General features: G+C 39.9%; 1 long non-coding RNA gene across 1 annotated transcript in view; it reads left to right on the forward strand.

Annotated features, from left to right (window-relative positions):
- Nucleotides 1-7,005: 7,005 nt before the first annotated feature.
- Nucleotides 7,006-18,912, forward strand: part of LOC148055694 (uncharacterized) — a 63,301-nt gene continuing 51,394 nt past the window's right edge. Inside the window, exon 1 of the long non-coding RNA XR_015704969.1 lies at nt 7,006-7,067. This is a non-coding gene — a long non-coding RNA (uncharacterized LOC148055694). The remainder of the gene's footprint in view (nt 7,068-18,912) is intronic.

Below are 18,912 nucleotides of genomic sequence, written 5' to 3' on the forward strand. Positions count from 1 at the left end.
GGCGCCCATATAGCATAAGATCTGGGGTTTCAAGATTTCATAATCTCATTAAAACATAATTATGCCTGTCACGTCCTTAACAAAAAGCATAAGCAGTCCAACTGATTTTATCGATACTTCGCTGGGTCTGCAGACAACCTGAAACACCAGTGCTGAGGTGTGACCTGTGCATTTCAACCTGAGTATGGAAATCTGCTGTCACTTGAAGTAAAAGTCATGGGAGCGTTATCTGAGGCATGCTTAGGGTCTTGCCTTTGCAAATAACATAAGTGGGTGAACAGGGTCTTTCTGGACCTGTTTATAATTAGCTTTGTTACAGTATTCCTTTAGTATGCCTTCAGCTTAATTAAAATTTAGCAAGTATAATTAGAATCAAGAGCAGGTAAATTAATGCATTGCTGATGGAAAGCCTACTGAAGCAAGTATGTTTTTTCCCATTGCCTTGGTATTGATATGTGTCTACATGGACATACCCCACTGAAGCAAGTGCGCAGGTAACTTTCATAGGCTTCTGTGAGCTGGATTCGGTATGCTAGGTTATTTGTTGCTTTCTTTGGATTTCAGTGTAATCAGGCTGATTTATGTCAGCTGAAAATCTGATGCTTTATTTTTAACATTTAAACACAAAGAACTCATGTTCTTGGTTTAATCTGCTGGGACACTGAGATTTAGTAAAAAACTTGCTTGCAGAGATATCAGGACTACTGGCCACCATAAGCAGTGGAAGGTGAGGGGGCAGAACATGCAAAGAATGCTTTTGAGAAGTAGATTAACTTTTTGCATACATTTTTGTGAGGAATTTTAACATACAGTTATTATTGAACAAATAAATGGGAAGGTTCTTTCTGTTCAGAAGGAAAAATTTTACTCATTTTCACAGATAACCAGTCCATTTCTGCAAAGTTAATAGGACACTGTCAGGACTTTCTTCCTTGCATAAGTATGTTGGTATGCTTTAATATCTTCAGTGAAACATGGAGGGATTATCTAAAGGAGGATGGAAAGGAATTTGGTTCTGAGTGAAATTTCTGAAGGTGAGCTGCATTGCCAAGATACAATTTGTAGTACATATATCTGGCAAGATATTGTTTGTTCCGTACTTCTGTTTCAAAATGTAGTAAATTAGTTAGCATAGAGTCAATAATGAACAAAGTTCATCTATTCTATCTAGTATTTTGGCATCCCTATGCTGTTACTGCATATCGGTTTGTCTCCCACTATGACAGTCGGTCTCCTTCTCCTTCTTATCTATCTTATCTCTGTTTAACCTGAACCAGGATCAGTCTGTTTTCAGCTAGACTCAGATTCAGGGACAGTAAAACCAGCTTGTTGGGACCCTTGAATTTCCTTAGCCTATCCTATTTCTGGAGAGATAAGGATTCAGGAAACTCTACAGCAGAAACCTTTGTTACATGTGTGCGAGTGCGGGCAGGTGCCTGCATGTGTATGTGGCCCCTATGCTGGCCATCGCACTCAGGTTGTCCATTAGCTTCGGATGAAAAGCAAGAGTCTGAGAATTCAGCTTGCATGGGTGCAAAGAAGCAGCCCTCCCCTGTATCTCTACTATGGCCTGTGTTTGTTTCCAGTAGTAAGAAGAGCTGGGCAGTGTTTGGTCCTGTGACACCAGTGCTGGGCTACAGTTCATAGACGAGCAGCAAGTTGGCTGCAGATGGCCTGAATTACAGCTCTGAGAGGGAGGAGCAATGAAGAAGGAGGGCCTTTTGCAACAAAAACCTGAGCAGACAACAGAAGTTTGAGAGGGTTGAAAAGAAACAGGTTTCTAAAAACTGTTTTTTTGGACTTCAAATAGCATATAGCATGTTATGAAGTACTTCGCAAAGCATCAGTGAGACAACATGCAAGGTATTTCCTGGAGCATTTCATCACATGTAGATTAGATCATTACAGCTCTACAAAGGTATTTCATTTTTTCCCTTGAACAAAACTTAGTATTGCTCTTAGGCAATGAACTCTAAGGAAGAAAAAAATATTTTGTGGAATAATTCCATGAAAATATGTATCAGTATGAAGACATTGTCAGCAGTCATCTAAAAACTCCGTTTATTTCACAGTGAACTTTGTGCATGTCTGCAGGGGGTATAAAATGGAAAGACAGGGAAAGCAATTTATTAAAGCCAAACTGCGCCAAGTATAGATGCCTTGTCACCCATCCCACAACGGGGAATTTTGCCTTTCCAGTTATGCCAAATGTCACCATTCTGGTGAATGACATAATATACACGGTGTTGAGTTCACTCTAGTCTTCCTAAAAAAACTTCATCTGTTCCCTGTTCTCATTTCTTCTGCTAAAAGAGATGCTTGCAGAAGTGAAGATATAACTGCCAGTTGGCCTGATAATTGGTCCTGCTTCTCCCACAACCCAATGCTGAACGGCCGTATCTCAACACACCCATTATCTGTGTAAGAGCCAGTCACTATTTTCTCAGACTTGCTGGGTGCGTATAGAGAGTCAAGGGCAGTGGATCCTCAGGCATGCTGGAAATGAGACAGAGCAGGTGGGATCCATCTTGGCTGCCTTCAGGCATCTGTGTTGCACAGTGTGAGGGTGTAGGACAACAGCAGGCTAGCTTGGGTTTAAATGCCTGTGCTGAAGACACCTCCATAATCTCCCAACACAGTGACAAGATGATGGCTTTGCCTCTCTGAAAATGAAGCAATGGACCACTTCTGCTCATTATTGAGCTATCTTCCATGAGATCTGCATCTGAGTGGACAAGATTTGAGGGAGGAGAAGAAGAAATGAGGAAGATTTTACCAGTTCCCAGAAGTCAGAGAGAAGGAAGACCAGGAGTTAATGAGATTTCTTCGAGTTGAGAAATTAAAGGGCTGAGAAGCCAGCAGCAAAATTTCTGTCCACCTATCACCATGAGAAGGAAGGAAAGCTGTGGGAACACAACAGACCAGGTCCCTTATGTGGAGATGGCACAGGACTCCGTGTGCATATGAGAGTCTCACTTGCTATAGAGCTGGCACATACATGGCTGCCTATTTGAACCTGGGATGTGCCGTGATAGCGATGGGTAGAGTGAGCAGACAGCTTTCTAAAAAGAAGTGCACTGTCACATCTCTTCCTCGTGCCTCTTTGGCATGGGATAGCAGCTGTACATAATTACTTGTCTGGCCTAGGACAGCCTAAGGACCTCTTCTCGGGGAGGCTGCCATTTCCTAAGCCCACACGGTGCTGTGCCAGTTAGTGGTATTGCAAAGACACCTAGAGCAGTGGCCTAAGAATCTTGTTTCAGTCCTCCAACCCAGCTGTACTTTTTGCCACAGGCTGAGCAGGTACAGGAGACTGTGATGTTGTGTGGCTGTACACTAAACTGTTCCTATTTTACACAGATTTGTTTGAGTGAATAAACTGTCACGCTGCACTCTTGCACAGTCTTTATTTCATTTTTGGGTTATGCATATGTACTTTGTATATTTTTCATTTCAATAATAAAATTAGTTAGGCACTTTACACTTTTGAAAAAACAAAGCATAATTTCATTTTTAGATCATAGTATTTTCATAGTAGGACTTCTGTCCAGTACAGTTCTAATCCTGTCCTGTATGTCAACTCATACTTAATTTTTCTCCTTGTTCAGCAGACAAAGCTTTAAAAAAGGAATAATAAGAGAATATTCTTACCCAAAACAGTGGGAGAGAACTTTCCTTGACATGCTGGAAAAAAAATTGAAATATTCATCTTGTGTTGCATAGAGTGCCCATGAAATATGCATGAAATATTATACAAGGTACAAGAAAAGACACATACCACCAGAAATTAGATTCTTTAATTTAAAAGACAAGTATTTATCTAGCAAGTAAAACAAGAATCTAGTAAGAGTTAGACACATCCCTAATAACTATCATTTTGGAGAAGGTTGACTGCTCGCTGCTTCTCTCTTTGTAAACCTGACTGAAGCTGTGCCTTCCAGCCACCAGAGAGCTGCTTTCTCATGCGTCCCCAGGTGTTAGGTAATACATAACATTTACTTAAAATACCAGGTGGAAACATTGCTTAGCAAGCACTAACCTAGTTGTGAAAGAGCATCAGCTTCACTTCCTTCAGCCAAATGTAATTGCATTGCTGACAGTTAAGCTGTTCTGTTGAATATCCAGTTGTCCAATAAAAGTCATTATCAGTCAGGATAGCATCTGATAGGTAACTTCCCCCACAATAAGAAGCATAATATCCATACCTTTGCCATACTCTCAAAACAAACCTCATGGAAAAGATTATCCTGCACATTCAGGGCAGGTTCTTCCCACAACTGCAGGAATAGCAGCAGAGTGAGAGCACAAGTGATCCCTTGCTCATTCAAAATCGTGTGGCTGCTTTTACCCCAAAATGCCATCCAATTTGTTACTAATCATTAACCTACAAATATGATGGGGGCGGATCCATTGATAAGAGAAATGTGTTTCCATTAAGAAGGTCTTGTTAGCGTAGACGATAAGGCATGTCAATCTCTAGGAGACTACTGATGAGTCTGCACAAAGAGTGATTCCCAAATTACACCAAGGCAACTAATGATATCTATAATCATGTTCTTTGTACAGTTGTCTTCCACTCTGAGCTCACACATTTTTCTAACCTACTGGTTGATCTGGAAAGGCCCACATTGACAGCATTAATTCAACTGTGTTTTGTTTAATTTAAGAAAGGCCAGATTTGCTCACCTGTCTACTGCCATGGACAATAATGCTGCTCTCATTACAGATGTCCCATGCTGACATTTCCTGATCTTTCCTAACTTCTACTGCTCTGGCTGATGGATGAGTCTTTGTGTTTTGCTGAATGTTGCCAAGCAGAGTGGCTTAGCTGACCATCTGCAGCCGGCCCTGGACTTTGGGCAGTGGCTTTGGGAGAAGTTATCCGAAGCAACGCTCCTCCAGCCGTGTTTGCGCCTTGTCTCCCTGTGGCTGTAGATGGGTCTGTCACTGCTCTGTGACCAGGCTCTGGCTTGGCTTTGGCAAGCTGGCGTTCTGCAGCTGCCCTGGGCCCTGGCAAAGTACCAAATATACCTCCAGATGCCCTTGTGTTGGTAATCACAAATGTGGCACGCAGCACCCGTTCCACTTGGGTGGCTGGTCTGTGTAGGGGTACTGCCAGTGCGGGAGGGGGAGATGGATTATGGCATGGCAAGGGAAGAATCAGGGGAACTGGCAAATATGTGTTTTGTGTGTTTGTTGCTGTGGTTTGCAGTATACAGCAGGTGAAATTCTGCAGTGCTAATGGGCTAGTAGGGGGAAAAAGAACATGGAGTATGGTCATGTAATGCTTAATATTGAGAAAATCCCCACAAATATGGAAGCAATTATTTGCACTGTAGATGTGAGCCAGCTGGCTGTGTGGCCATGGCTGCAGCCTAACATTAAATATGCAGCAGTTACTGAGCTGCAGCTCACTGTGAATGATATACCTCCCCATTATCCCTTCTTGTGTAGACAAGCCCATAAAGCAAAAAAAAAAGGAAAGAAAAACAGAGCTGAGTGTACAGTCTACTTAAATGCTTTCAAAAGAGTGTATGCCAGTCCGTTTTGAGCTTCAAAGATTTTCAATTTTAAAGTTAGATTTTTTTCTCTTATGTTTCAATCAAGAAAAATTATATTAGGTTGAGGCATATGCAGGCAATTACAGGCTCCTTTCTAGATGTCTTGAGATACATACATAAAATAGAATATGAAAGTTTACCATGTTTAGGTGTAAGTTACAGTCCTCTGTGCATAATAAAAATATTTTCCTTATGATAAAGAAAATTGAGTACTGAAGAATATGTATCTCTTTCGTTCTACTTAATTGATTTCTTTGAGGATCAAGACATCACTTAGATTAAGAAAATGATGTATGAAATTTATCTTACAATCTGTTTATGGGGAAAAAATAATTTTTAAAAAGATTATACAGCACAATGGCATGGTTTTATATAGTGCTATTATAGTTACACTTATTCTGAATGTAGAGTTGTAGTTGTGGGAGAAAAGAATAAGACAAAGTGAGGAGAAGATGATATGAGTTTTTAGGGAAATTTTGTGCATTTTTTGGTTTTGTTTTCTCTCTTCAGAATAAGTTCAACCATCACCAAGATGCATTATAACAGTATGCGATCAATTTTCTAAAATTTTAGTAAATTTTAAGTTCACGTCAGTCTTAATGTCACACATCTGTCTGAAATGCTTTACTTTTCTCTTGATAAAGGTAATGGTTAAATTTAAGAAGGGGAGAAATTCCATTTTTCATTTTTTCCCATTGTCAACATTTTATACATAACCAATTTCAGTGGCTTCTTATTTGTGTTTTGTTGTGCTGGGTTTTTTTATTTTATTTTATTTTAAATTACTACTGCTAGCATGTTTCTGGCTGTAACAGGGAATATATATACCTATACCAATGTCATTACTAATCTAAAAATTTCACAGAACTCAAAAGCATATGTGATAATTGAAACTACTGACACAGTTTCAGTTTGAAATAAGCATATTTGCGGGGGCACTTCCACATCAGCTGATATAGTTATCTGGTTCTTATACTGAAATTTAAATAAATTGCCTGAAGGCAATGATATGAATACCCTGTTTAACCCATGCTGCTCCATGCAGACCCAGGCCAGCACCTTTCCAATGGCAGGGCACCACAGCTGAAGGCAAGAGCAGGCAGGAAAGCAAAGAGAGCTGGCTGAGTAGGGCTTGCAGTGGACAGATGGGGAACTGGAGCAGCCAGGAACGTATGGACAAGGGCTTGCAGCAGAGTATTTTGGAGGTGGGATGGAGGATAAAGGCCAACCATGCTCTCACTGAGCTCACCCACAACCCTTGCTGACTTAGTGGCATCAGAAGCCATCCAAGCGGCTCCTCTCCTAGCTCAAGGCAGGGTCCACCACTGAGTGAAATCAAACAACTGCAGGTACTCAGCTGCAGTGAATAACTGCTGATTTTGTGACACCCTCCCCACTGTCTTTCCTCAAAGCAAGCAAGGGATGAGGTGTTGGCAGGACTGCTGTTAGCGTCAGTGATGGTGTGGGTGTGGAGTCAAGGCTTGATGGCTTTTTTTGGGGCAGAGGGTAAGTCAAGCCTCCAGTTGAATTTAAAAAGACTGACAAATAGTACTTTTCTTCCTAAAATGTAATGTGTGCATGTACAGTAAATGCTGCCCTTAAAATGTGAAAAGCAGTTTACTCGGTGTTTGGTAGTTTCTTGCTATTATTGCTGTGTAATATCTGAGTTATGGCAGGATGAGTGCTGGCAACAGAATTTTGTTTCCACTTGCATAATTGTAGGAGTCATAAACTGGTGGAAAAACATATTTATATTTTATTTTTTCTCAAGGGAAACTCTTTCTTAATGTCCCATCTAAAAAATCTATGGCAAGGAGCCTAATGATTTCAGAGGAAACTAGATGGGGCCCTTATGAGCCTCTTAAAAATTATTTTAAAATGTTTTTAATGTTTATCTGTTTTGGTAACACCCCTTCTGATAGTTTTTGTCTTGACTGGAAATAAGCATTTTAAAGTACTCTGCCTGAAATTAAGATTATTGTAGACAATTAGAAATTGGAGAATTTGGTCTTTCTTTTATCAGTAGGTATGTCCTTTCCCTGGGTGTCTGATTTTTAAAATATCTATCCCTCTGTTCCTTCTAGCCCCCCCTCTTTATTTTTTTTTCACTGAATATTTATTAGCTCACAAATTTTCACCGCATGTACCCTATTGAAAACTCACCCGTTTCCTAAATTGTAAAGTAAGAAAAACAACTGAATCTGTGACTTTTGTGTCAGGTTAATAGACAGAGATGTATAATCTGTAGACTGGAATAGTACCTCTATTCTGCAGTTTAACATTGAGACAATACTTTGGTCAATAGCTGCCCATGGTCTGGGCTATGGTGAGGCATGGGTATATATTCCATATACCTGAAGAATGTAAAAGCTTAATGGAGCCCCTAATTACTCCCCCATCTCTTGCTGCATGCTAAGAGCAGCAGTTTTAAAAGACTACAGCTATGACTGTAGGAAAGAAAAGGAAAAAGTCAGGAAAGAAACAACAATGTAGGAAAGTAAGACTAGGAAATAGAGATGAGTTTTGGTGAAGGAGAAGAGGCTAATTCTAGGCAGTTTAATGTAGGTCTTGTGGTCTGGTGAAAAAAGATGGGTCTTGTTCCCTTATCTTTCCTCATATGAAGTAGTCACAATAAGAGCTGCAAACCTGGTGTTTCTCCTAGCCTGGGATTTGCAAAGCCATATATGTGTGTATATATAGTCTTCCGGGCTTTGGGTGTAAGCGTAAATTTTTTTGTTAACCTGAGACAGGTAAAGCTATTAGCTCCATAGAAGGAAAAAAAATGACAGGCAGTGAAAGATGAAATGCACAAAACTGGCTTGTAGATTGGGGTAAAAGGTAGTTGAATGCTCTTTGAAACGTGTCTACCTGGTGTTATGTTTTAGGCATTAGCTTGCTGTAAGAGGCTGAATTGATCCTTTTCCATATGACAGGCGAAATCAGTCAGAAGAGGGCACTGGCTCTGCTGTGACCCTGGGTCAAGTGCCAGATGAGTGTGTTATGCAGATTGTGTCTGACCGTGGGAGCCTTCACCAAGTGCAAGAAAACCTCTGTTCTTATCTCTCAGGCAGAGAGGCAAAGAGCAGGTACCTCACCTGGTGGTGCTTACGCTGTGGGCTAAGGAGAGCGGTAGGATGTTTGGCTGTTGAATTTCAGGAAGTAGTTCTACCAAAGGGTTTGAAGGAACCTAAATGGGCATGGTGTTACCATAACTAGGAGGCTGAGGGTCAAGCCCTGCTTTTGATTGTTACAACAACGTCAGTCCAAAAGAACTCCAGTGTAAATGCTAATTATTTTCTTGCTCTCTCATGCTTTCTGTAAAATACTTAGGTCTTTCTCTCCATCTTTTGTTGCTTTGTGACTGACTTTTTTATGTCTTTGCTTCATTTGGATGTGGAATACACTAGGACAGAGAAATTATTTCTAGAATTAGGTACTAGATCTGCATGTTGTAATACTTTCCAATTTGCTTGCTTGCTTTTTTAGTACTGAAGTGCCCAGACATTAATTTAGTGTTCTGAGCCCAAAATGATTACATGAACTTTGAACACATTCACACAGTTCAAGTCAAATGAATGTTATATTTGCATGACTATTAAAACAAATTTTAAAAAGAGTAATAGTTAAATGGTTATAGATCTGCCAATGTTGGATTCTTTACTGTATGCCTCCACAAAAGTGATCTTCATGGGAGACTCGTAAACCTTACTTCTAATTTTCTTTTAATACACTGAAAACATAAATTGAAGCAGCTAGCCTCTCAATTCATGGTTTCCTGCTGTATTCCATGATACTGTAGATATAGGACCAGCTTAGAGGAAAAATGAAGCTTGTTAATGGTGGGAGTAAGAACTTGGTTAGAAATTCTAAAATAAGACAAAGACAAGTGCCAAACTCTGTACTAGGGAAACTAAGTAAAAGCCCTGCTGTTGTTTACAGGATTTGAGGAAGGGCTATTGAATCATTCAGTTCAATGGGACTTCATGCAAGTACAACTGTGCCCCCATGTGGATATCAATATAGCTTTAGAGCTCACACCACCTCTTTCAGAGGTGCCCAAACCTCAAAACTCTTGCTGGTTTCATGAAGGTGGAACTATGTCTGAAAATTTCTGCTTTGAAGGGTCCTTCAGGCATAGACTTTGCTCTGTGCTCTGGATGCAGCTAGGAGAGAGAAGACTGTTATACAAAGAGAAATAAGGTTTTTCTTTTTTTAATGGCTGTGCTTGCTTTCCACTTTAGATGCAGATGCTGGTGTTCTTTTTATTTAACCAAATTGCTTTTTCCTCTAACTCACACCCTATGCTTTCAACGGCTTCTGCTTCATTTCTTAATAATAGCCCAGCTGCCTCTTGTTTTTATGTGTCTTTGTTGATGCATTACCTAGTTATGCCTCCTGAGAGTTTGCTTGCTGAGGCTTTATAATACCTGCTGGAAACAGTTTTAGGGAATATATCACTTTACAGAGCAACACCTATTTAGCTTCCATTCCATATCACTGAAAGTGCCCTTTGAACAACTTAAGCTTAAAAATAAATTTAGAAGCAGAGAGCGTGACATTAAGTTAAAGAGTGAAACAAAATCTCGCCCTGGAATTTAAAAATACGTATAAAGAGAAATTCAGTGGGTGCTGTGACAGTCTCTGTTAACAACAAAGTGAGGATGAGATGATCCCCCTTACATCCTTGATGATGTGCATGACTCTAGTATCAAGTTCCAAAGTGTACTCCCCTTATCTTGACATCTATGGCTGGATGAAAACAGCAGCTGAGGTTTTGACTGAAAAACCCTCCAAATTGGAGCACTGTAGGAATGATGTTAGAAAAATCTCAAATCTATGGTGAACCATCCTACACTGCTGTCTTTCAAAGGCCCTTTTTTAAAGTAAAGAGCAAAGCTGTGAGCATTTGGAAAAACCCTCCTGGAGAGCAATTTCTATTCCTACTACAAAGAAGGGGAGGGAGAAACCCCCTTCCCTTCAGACTTGCGAGCCTGAAGAGAGCTTAATTAAAGTAAATCAAAAGGAGAAATATGTATAAGTGGTAAAAGAAATTAAATATTTCTCTATGCTTAATAGAACAAGCGTCTTCATTTTGGACTTGCAAACTTCCCCCTGAATGGTCTTGTGTTCATATAGAACTATTGAATTTCCAAATATAAATAGATAACTGCTGGCAGCATTCTGGTATGCTTTTTTTATCCTGAGCCTAACACGTGAGTGGAAGTGAATATGTGAGCTTTTCTTAGTGAGCCCAAAGGGACTTGTTCACTGGGATTTCAAACTCTCGGCAGCTTTGTTGCCGTTCTTCCAAAGAGGGCCATCTAAAGTACAAAAGGGCCTATGGATTTGGCTTAGAACAGAATTTATTTCCTTCCCCTGTTTATTCACAAAGGCATTATTCTTGCTTCCATTGAAGTAATTGGCAAAGTTCATGCAGATTCCTGGGAGAGCAGGGTTGGGCCTCAACGTAACCATCTGCCTGCAGTTACGCACAGGGCCTGGTTTGAGTGTGCCGTGCTGCTCAGGCACGGTAGAAAAGCATGCGTGTGACTCTAAGTAGGTTTATCAGCACAATGATGGATGGGGTCTGGATATGGGCAAGTCACCCCCTTCACTTGAAACGAGGAATATTTACTTCCATGTTCTTGTCTGAGCCATTTTGGATGGAAATGACTGCACACTGGAAAAAAGAGGAGGAAAGCGATAAAATATGGGGATGTCTTGGCTATCTTGGGTGAAAGGGAGACAAAAGAAACCTGGCAGATATGGACACCAGCCCTGTGGAAAGTGTCTTATCTGTTGGGCTGTTAGCTGCTATGGGCAGGTGTGCTCTCACTGGCAGGTTTCAGGTCTGTTGAGGACCTGGAAAGGAGAGGAGAAAAATGATACTATACATTTCCACCTTCAAGTTTTAAACAGAATACTTCTGAGGTACTGGAAACCAAACTCAGTAACTATCTGAAACTCAAAGAACACAGAAGCCTCTTTAGCCTGTGAAAGTTAGGAATAGCATTCGAGGTGAAATAATGTAAAATAACTCTGGTGCTCTAGCGTGAAGGGAAATTGATTTTTTTTCAGCCCAAAAAAAATCAGTACAAGTGGAACTGTGATCATCCCAACCAGATGACTGCATTTAAGTGTGTAGGCCTATTTCTCCTTAGATCTCCCCTGATGGTCAAATAGTTACAATGGACCAGAAAAAATACTTTTGTAGCACGGTGGACTTCAGTAGTCCTTCTGGAAACAGTAAGTGAAAGTCTGTGGCAAAAATGGTCAGAAATCAATGTATGTGACCCATCTATTCTTTTCATTTCTTTCAATTGTTGCTCACTACCCCAGAGAACAAAAATCTGAACAGTTGATGATCTGGGGTAGTATCTGGAATGCAATGACTGCTAAGCTTTTGGTAACGTTTACAATAAAGACTAGTTGAATATGTCATGATTTAGACTGTGAGGGTAGAAGCCTTCTGCAGTAGGTACTGTTTGCATTATGTTAACATAACAGACAATATGTCTTGTTAATCACATTTCAGGATCTGGTTGTTTCCCAGCTTTAAAAAAGTGCTGACACATGATATCTCTTTACCAATAGTTTATAAGCAGTGAACTGTATGTTGTGCTCTGTGAAGAGTGTCGAGGAGCAGCAGAGAAATCTGCTTCCTGGTACCTTGTGACGGTGTGCTGGACCAGGTGGAATTGCTTAAAGGATGGTGGAAAACTTGGTGTAGTTTGAGAGCAACCTTGGAGTCATTTTGAGAGAGAACTACTTAATACCTGGGTGCCCTGGCATTTTCAAGACGGGCATACAGCAGGGGGTTGTTCCTCAAGAAATACAAATCCAGTCAAGTCTGGAGGAAGCGAGAAGAAACATTTTTTTCTAAATCTTACAGCACCTGTGTGGATGTTGTTGCAACTAAATAAACCACTGAAAACAAGCGTGAGATAAAGGGCGTGCCCTGCAGAGGAATGATGGCAACAGATCTCTTTTTCAAATGCTTTTATTTCATTTTCTTATGCTGTAGACATTTAAAACCTTTTTGGTATAGGGATTTTCAGCTGATTTTTCAGATGTCCAGTTGCTGCTCAGCACACGTGCTTTGTGTAAGCTATGAGGCTGTGTAGGCTTTCCTTTATGCTCTCTTCCTCATTCCCCTGGCACTTTATATGGTCCTTCTCAAGAACACTGGTGTGGCAAACAGTTTTGTATGTCTCATGAAATTGCTTGATGTATCAACAAAAACTGTGAAAGATGGAGGATTGGGGGAAGGTGGTATGAGAGTTGCTTTCACATTCTCTCCTCTTGTTTCCTTTTCACATCTGATTTCTCCTTTCTGTTCTCTTTTCTCGTAATCATGCAGAGCCAAAGAATCTGCTGGAGGTGGTCCGTGTTCAGGTAGCACATGTGCTTGAGCACCATACAAAGGTAATGAGCATGCAGCTTTCTTCCCCAAATATAACTATAGACATTAAAAATCCCAGCTAATTAAGCTACTACAGAATATTAAATTCTTATAGATACCCTGATGTCTGTATCTGAGATGCACTGCTTTGCTGTGCAGACCTGCGTGTGTCCAGTGATGGAGGTGAACTACAGTTTTGAGGCTTTGGTAACTTTATTCTGGGTATCCCCTGTTCTGAGATTCACCTGTTTCATTGCTGTACTTCTTGGATCTTCTTTGAGAAACAGTCAACTTGCCACCTCCCCGCTTCTTTCTGTAAAGGTATCACCTACTTATTCATAGAGAACATCTGGCTGTTCAAGGAAAGTTTCCCATCGTGATGATGTGGTTTCTTTTGTGATATCTCCATAATTTTTGCTTCTTGTTGTAGATGTAGGCTTAGTTTAGGAACATGAAAACAGATCCTATGGCATTGAATCATTTAAGGCTTCTGGCTTTCTGCAAAAAAGAAAAGTCAGCAAATCCTTCAATAGTGCTACTCTGGAGTTCAACAGGGTATAGCAAAATCTGTAGCTCTTTTAAATCTATATGCTTTATTATTTTAAAAACATTTTCTGCCTGTCTTATGGGTTAAGGATGATGAGGTCTAGCTGTGGCATGTCTGATCTGTACCTTACTGCTAAGTGCCCAGTAAACTGCTCATCAAATGTGAGTCACCAAAATGCATTTTCACTAGATGTATTAAGTGAACGAAGGCTTCTGTCTAACTGCAGTATCTCTCATTAAGGCTGTCTTAGAGAAGGGAGAATACTAATCTAGGATAGTCATATATATACTTTTTCAAGCCATTATAAACCAACTCTAAGCCTGCTTTGTGTCAGGGTAGCTGTTCCTTCACTATTTTCACAGGAAGTTTTTTCTCCACTTGGTTCGTACTTTGGCAAATGCACCAATTTCACAGTGTCATTGTTCCCTTTTCTCACCTTCTGTTTGATTTTCTTTCAATTCCTACATGACTTTTGCTGATCCTTTACATAAAGGAGTAGAATTGCCCTGTCTTCATGTAGTTAAAAAAAGAATGCTTTTGACACAAAAAGCTTCTCTTGTAAGTTGCTAATAAAAGCAAGAAATATGCTGATCCAGCCACCTCATTTGAATAACCATGATCACTTTCTGGAAGTGATTTGGCAGGAGCTTTGATAATTTATCTTCAATTGGGCATGTCCTTCCTCTGCCTCTCATATGGTTTGTTTCACCCTTTTGCTTCTGTGCCATCAGAAGCTGTAGCTGCATGTGCATCCTGTGAAACACAGTGCAAGTGTTGTTTGGAGGAAATAGCATCCTACCAGTTTAGGGGTTTGCTAAGAGTACAGATATCTTCTTTGTGTTGTGAGGGCCTTCTGGCAAAACTCTATTAATACAGCCAATCTTTCCAAATTCTTTTTTAACTTGTGTATAGCAAAATTGTATCTTCATTACATATTCATTTACTGCTTACATCTATACATACCTAAGGAAAGTGATGTGCGCTATTTCCTATTTGTTAGACTTTTGTATTATGTAAAGTTGCATCAAGAGTATGTCAGTGTGATATGACCCATAAGATGGTTGGGTTTCTACAGCCCTTTGATTCCTTCCTATGAATTTGTTTTTCCTGGATGATATCTTCAAATTCATCAGTTCTAGTCTGCTACCTCTCTTTGAATGCAATCCTGTTGCAGTTCAGAATATTGTTATTGGTTAGTAATTGTTAACTAAATGGTTTATCAGCCAAATTGATGAATTGTTCTCCTCTTCTGAAATTTTTCTTTCTATCTGTGTCTGGCTATTCGTACACTGAATTCCAGATTTAAATCTAGGGGAGAAAAATGGCTAAACATTGTAAGCCCTCAATGTTGTCTGTTTGTTTGACTGAGGTACTAGATAATATTTCTGACATCAGACTTATTTGGGAACTTGTGTTTAGCTTAAAATCCATAAATAACTGCCACCTTTTTTTGGCTGATGACCAGTCCATCTCAATTGATGTGCCTATACTGTGCAGATGATGATGCTTTCAGCTCTTATCCACTGTATCTTGGCTTGTGGTATTGTCTTAGCGTGTGCCACTCCATATGGTGCTGCTTGTGGTTTGAAATGTAGCAACTGCGTGCTTTTTTGCTTTTGATTTATTTCACTGAAACTGAGAGGAAGCCAAAAATACAGAAACTAGTGTTTCTGAAACACGCTGTTTATTCCCTATGAATACCAATTTGAATATGTGGATTACTTTGAGGAATGGTTAAATCTGAGTCTTCCGGTAGTTTCAAATTCCAGTAGCCTTGTCCCATCTTCCAGCCAGAGTTAAGTGGAGAAATGCGCTTTTTTTTTTTTTTTTAAAAAAAAAAAAAAAAAAAACAAACATCCTCCCCTCAAATCCCAAACTCTTCTGCCTGTCCTACACATTTGTAGAGAAATTCTTGACTCTGACATCTCATGTACTCAGTAAATGATCAAACAATTTCCCTCTTTCTGGTCTTCTGTAATCACTCGGAATCACTGAACCTTCAGGAAGTATGTCTTTTCTGAATAGTTAGAAACTTAACATCAGATTTGTTGTTTTACACCTAGTATCACACTTTGAGACACCACCTCACAGGTCCAAGTCTTGATTCATTTGGACTTTGTAACTCTCTAATAATATTCTATATGGATGATTTAGCTAATTGTAATGGTTGCTTATAGTGTTTTTTACTGTATCTTCTATACAGGGATATCCCATTGACTAGATTTAACCCTAAATCTGTGGCAAAATCATCTTAAAGCATAAGGCTAAAATGATACAATTTTGGGGACTTTACTATTCTTGTACTGTAGGTACTGCAGACTGATATCCCATCATTGATAGTTACGTAAAGATATCTGGTTGGATTATTAACAAGGGATAAACCCAGAAGAATAGCTTTCCAAAACAGAAGAATAGGTTTTCAACTTTTGATTGGAAAACACGTGTTCTTATCCTACTTTATGGCCTTAACTTGTGCCCTGACCTTTTTAGGTTTTGTTGGGTTTTTTTGTTGGTCTTTTGTTTTGATTTTTTTTTTAAAGAAAGAAAAATTATTATCTTTTTGTAGGGCAATTTACACGGCATGTTGGAAGCACCAAGGGTAGGTCTGTCTGATTTCTCTGGCAGCAGCTATTGATAAGACTTCATCAGCTGCATCGCTGACCTCTGGCAGTTTATGGAGAGCTTTATTTTTGAAAATGCAGTTCCTGCTTGTGTCTCCTACAGCAGTTTGACGTTGCCCTGGCAGAAGTACATAATCCAAGATTTAAGCTACCTGTGGAAAAATGGGTTGGGAATAAAAAGAAATGAGGTATACCCGGGGTGATTCTACCTTCCTCTGGCAAATCTTGTCCGTCTTTCAATTTTTCTTGCCTTTGCTTGGAGACTGATGATTTGACATTTGGAGGAAGAAAGTGGAGAAAAGGGCCAAATAAGCCTTATTAATGATTCAGGACCAGACCCCCTCAATCCTGCTTGGTAGTGGGAAATGCTGCCTTTATACCACATTGAAGCAGAACTTTCTAATCTGACGGTTCATGCTCTGCTCCAAGGAATTAGTCTGGGTTTTGTCCCTTACTGTTACTGTGAAGTCTAGAACCGTTGTGTCTTGAATGGGACACGTAGTGTAGTCTTTATTGGTTACAGCATCCATAGCTGGTTGATCTAGTATCAGGCTTTCAGCTTTTCTCCATTTTCTCCATCTAAAGCATCAGGTAATGTCCCTCACTTGCAAAGCAGATGATAGCCTCCTGTGAGGCACATGGGCAGTGCTATACTGTGGAAGAGCAGGTTCTCCCTGATGTCCTCCTTGAAATAAGCAGATTGACAAAACATCTGAAAGTTTCATGTCTAAACTCAGCAGGAAATCAATCACGTGTGCTTGTCATTCTTGCCTTTGTACAGTAAGTTGAATACATTTTGAAGCTGAAAGCAAAACTGAGTAAGCTCCAGCTTGGGAGTCCTCAGTACAGGAAAGGCATGGACCTGTTGGAGTTGGTCCAGAGGAGGGCCACAAAAGTGATCAGAAGGATGGAGCACCTCTCCTATGAGGACAGGCTGAGAGAGCTGGGCTTGTTCAGCCTGAAGAGAAGGTTCCAGGGAGACCTTATTGCAGCCTTTCAATACTTAAAGGGGGCTTATAAGAAAGATGGAGACAGACTTTTTAATAGGGCCTGTTGTGATAGGACAAGGGGTAATGGTTTTAAACTAAAAGAGGGGAGATTCAGACTAGATATAAGGAAGAAATTTTTTACGATGAGGGTGGTGGAACACTGGAACAGGTTGCCCAGAGAGGTGGTAGATGCCCCATCCCTGGAAACATTCAAGGTCAGGTTGCACGGGGCTCTGAGCAACATAATCTAGTTGAAGATGTCCCTGCTCATTGCAGGGAGGTTGGACTAGATAACCTTTAAAGGTCCCTTCCAACCCAAACCATTCTATGATTCTATGATCTAAAGAAACAAATAATAAAAGGATGTTGTCATCAGAAGCAGAGTTAATTTCTGCCCTCAGCCAAGATACTGGTTATCTCCCCTATGAAGAGCAACAAATATGGATCATAGAGCTAGCAATCCCAGCACAGCTGTTAAGCCTGTCCTTCCAAAATTATATAAATATACAGTATTTATAAAACAAATATTGATTTAGTTCAAGGGTACTAGCAGTAAAAGATGTTGTTCCAAGGTTGATGGTGGTATTCAGTGAGCAACATTTACTCTGAGATCACTTCTCTTACAGGAGATTAATGCTGAGTTGCCCCCCCAAAAAGTAGGTTTATTACATATTTAGTTATTGTTTTCGACAGCTCTTACTGCTTTACTTTCTCTACAGTACCTTCTTCTCTGACTGTATCTCATGCCTCTCTTGTGCTACCTTGGAGAGAAGTTTTCAAGACATGGATGGGATTTTTTTTTTCCTTTTTGTAAGATGACCCTCAACCACTTTCACAAATGGGGAGATTTAAGCTTATCTGCAGGGTTGAACTAACAGAGAAATATGAAATGTTGGGTTTCCTATTGGCCTAGATTCTATGCTGTAGTAAAGGACTTGCTACGGAGAAGTTTCTTTTGGAATCGGGCTGTTGAACTTGCAGCACATGTGTAGGACATGAACACTGCTGCTGGTTCATGACCTGTTTTCTTGAATGAATTTGTCCTGTAGAAATTCCTCCCCCCATCTCTGTGCAAGTACATGCCTCATCAGTCACATAGTGTAATAACTGCAAGTACACAGTACTTGTTGGGGAACCACACTGAAATTATATGAAACTTTGATTTTTCTCCTTTTCTGGTAAATATGATAATTTTCAGGTCTGGGATATGAAAGGAGGGTTGGACTTCCTTTTTATAAAATGTGTTTCAAACAAACAAAAAAAAACCACACACACCCCAAACTTCTCACCACATCTTCCAGATTTTGAATGCTTTTTGGCTGCTATGTTTTCTAGTTCCCTCTGGAAACCTGTAACTTATGAAATTGTAGTTTAATATTTGCTTCAACTGGTATTTTGGGCTTGATCATTTCAATACAGCTTTTACACTTCCACTGAACATAGGATCATATTTGTGAAATTGTGGCATTTGTGATTAGTGATTCTTTAATCTCAGAGTTCATTTCAGCAAAAGTAATGCATTTTTTCAAGAAGCTTCAACTTTTAGTGGTGGACCTGTCATGTTGCTCACTGCTAAGATTTGAATCATGAACCTCAAAAGTTGGGGGAAGGAGGGGCAGGAAATGGTCTTCGGCAAATTCAGTTAAAGAATTAGAACAAGTACAGCATATGAAATTGTTCTTAACTTTTTCTATAGTTTCAAAGCAGTGTCATTATTTTAGTAAGGTAGAGCAGAAGACTGGTAAATTATAGGTCCCTACACTCCTGTACATTTTAATGTATATAATACAAA

This window comes from Nipponia nippon, unplaced genomic scaffold (genome assembly GCF_047370975.1).
Source record: "Nipponia nippon isolate SJK-2023a ecotype South Korea unplaced genomic scaffold, ASM4737097v1 scaffold_2, whole genome shotgun sequence".
In the NCBI taxonomy this organism is placed as follows: domain Eukaryota; kingdom Metazoa; phylum Chordata; class Aves; order Pelecaniformes; family Threskiornithidae; genus Nipponia; species Nipponia nippon.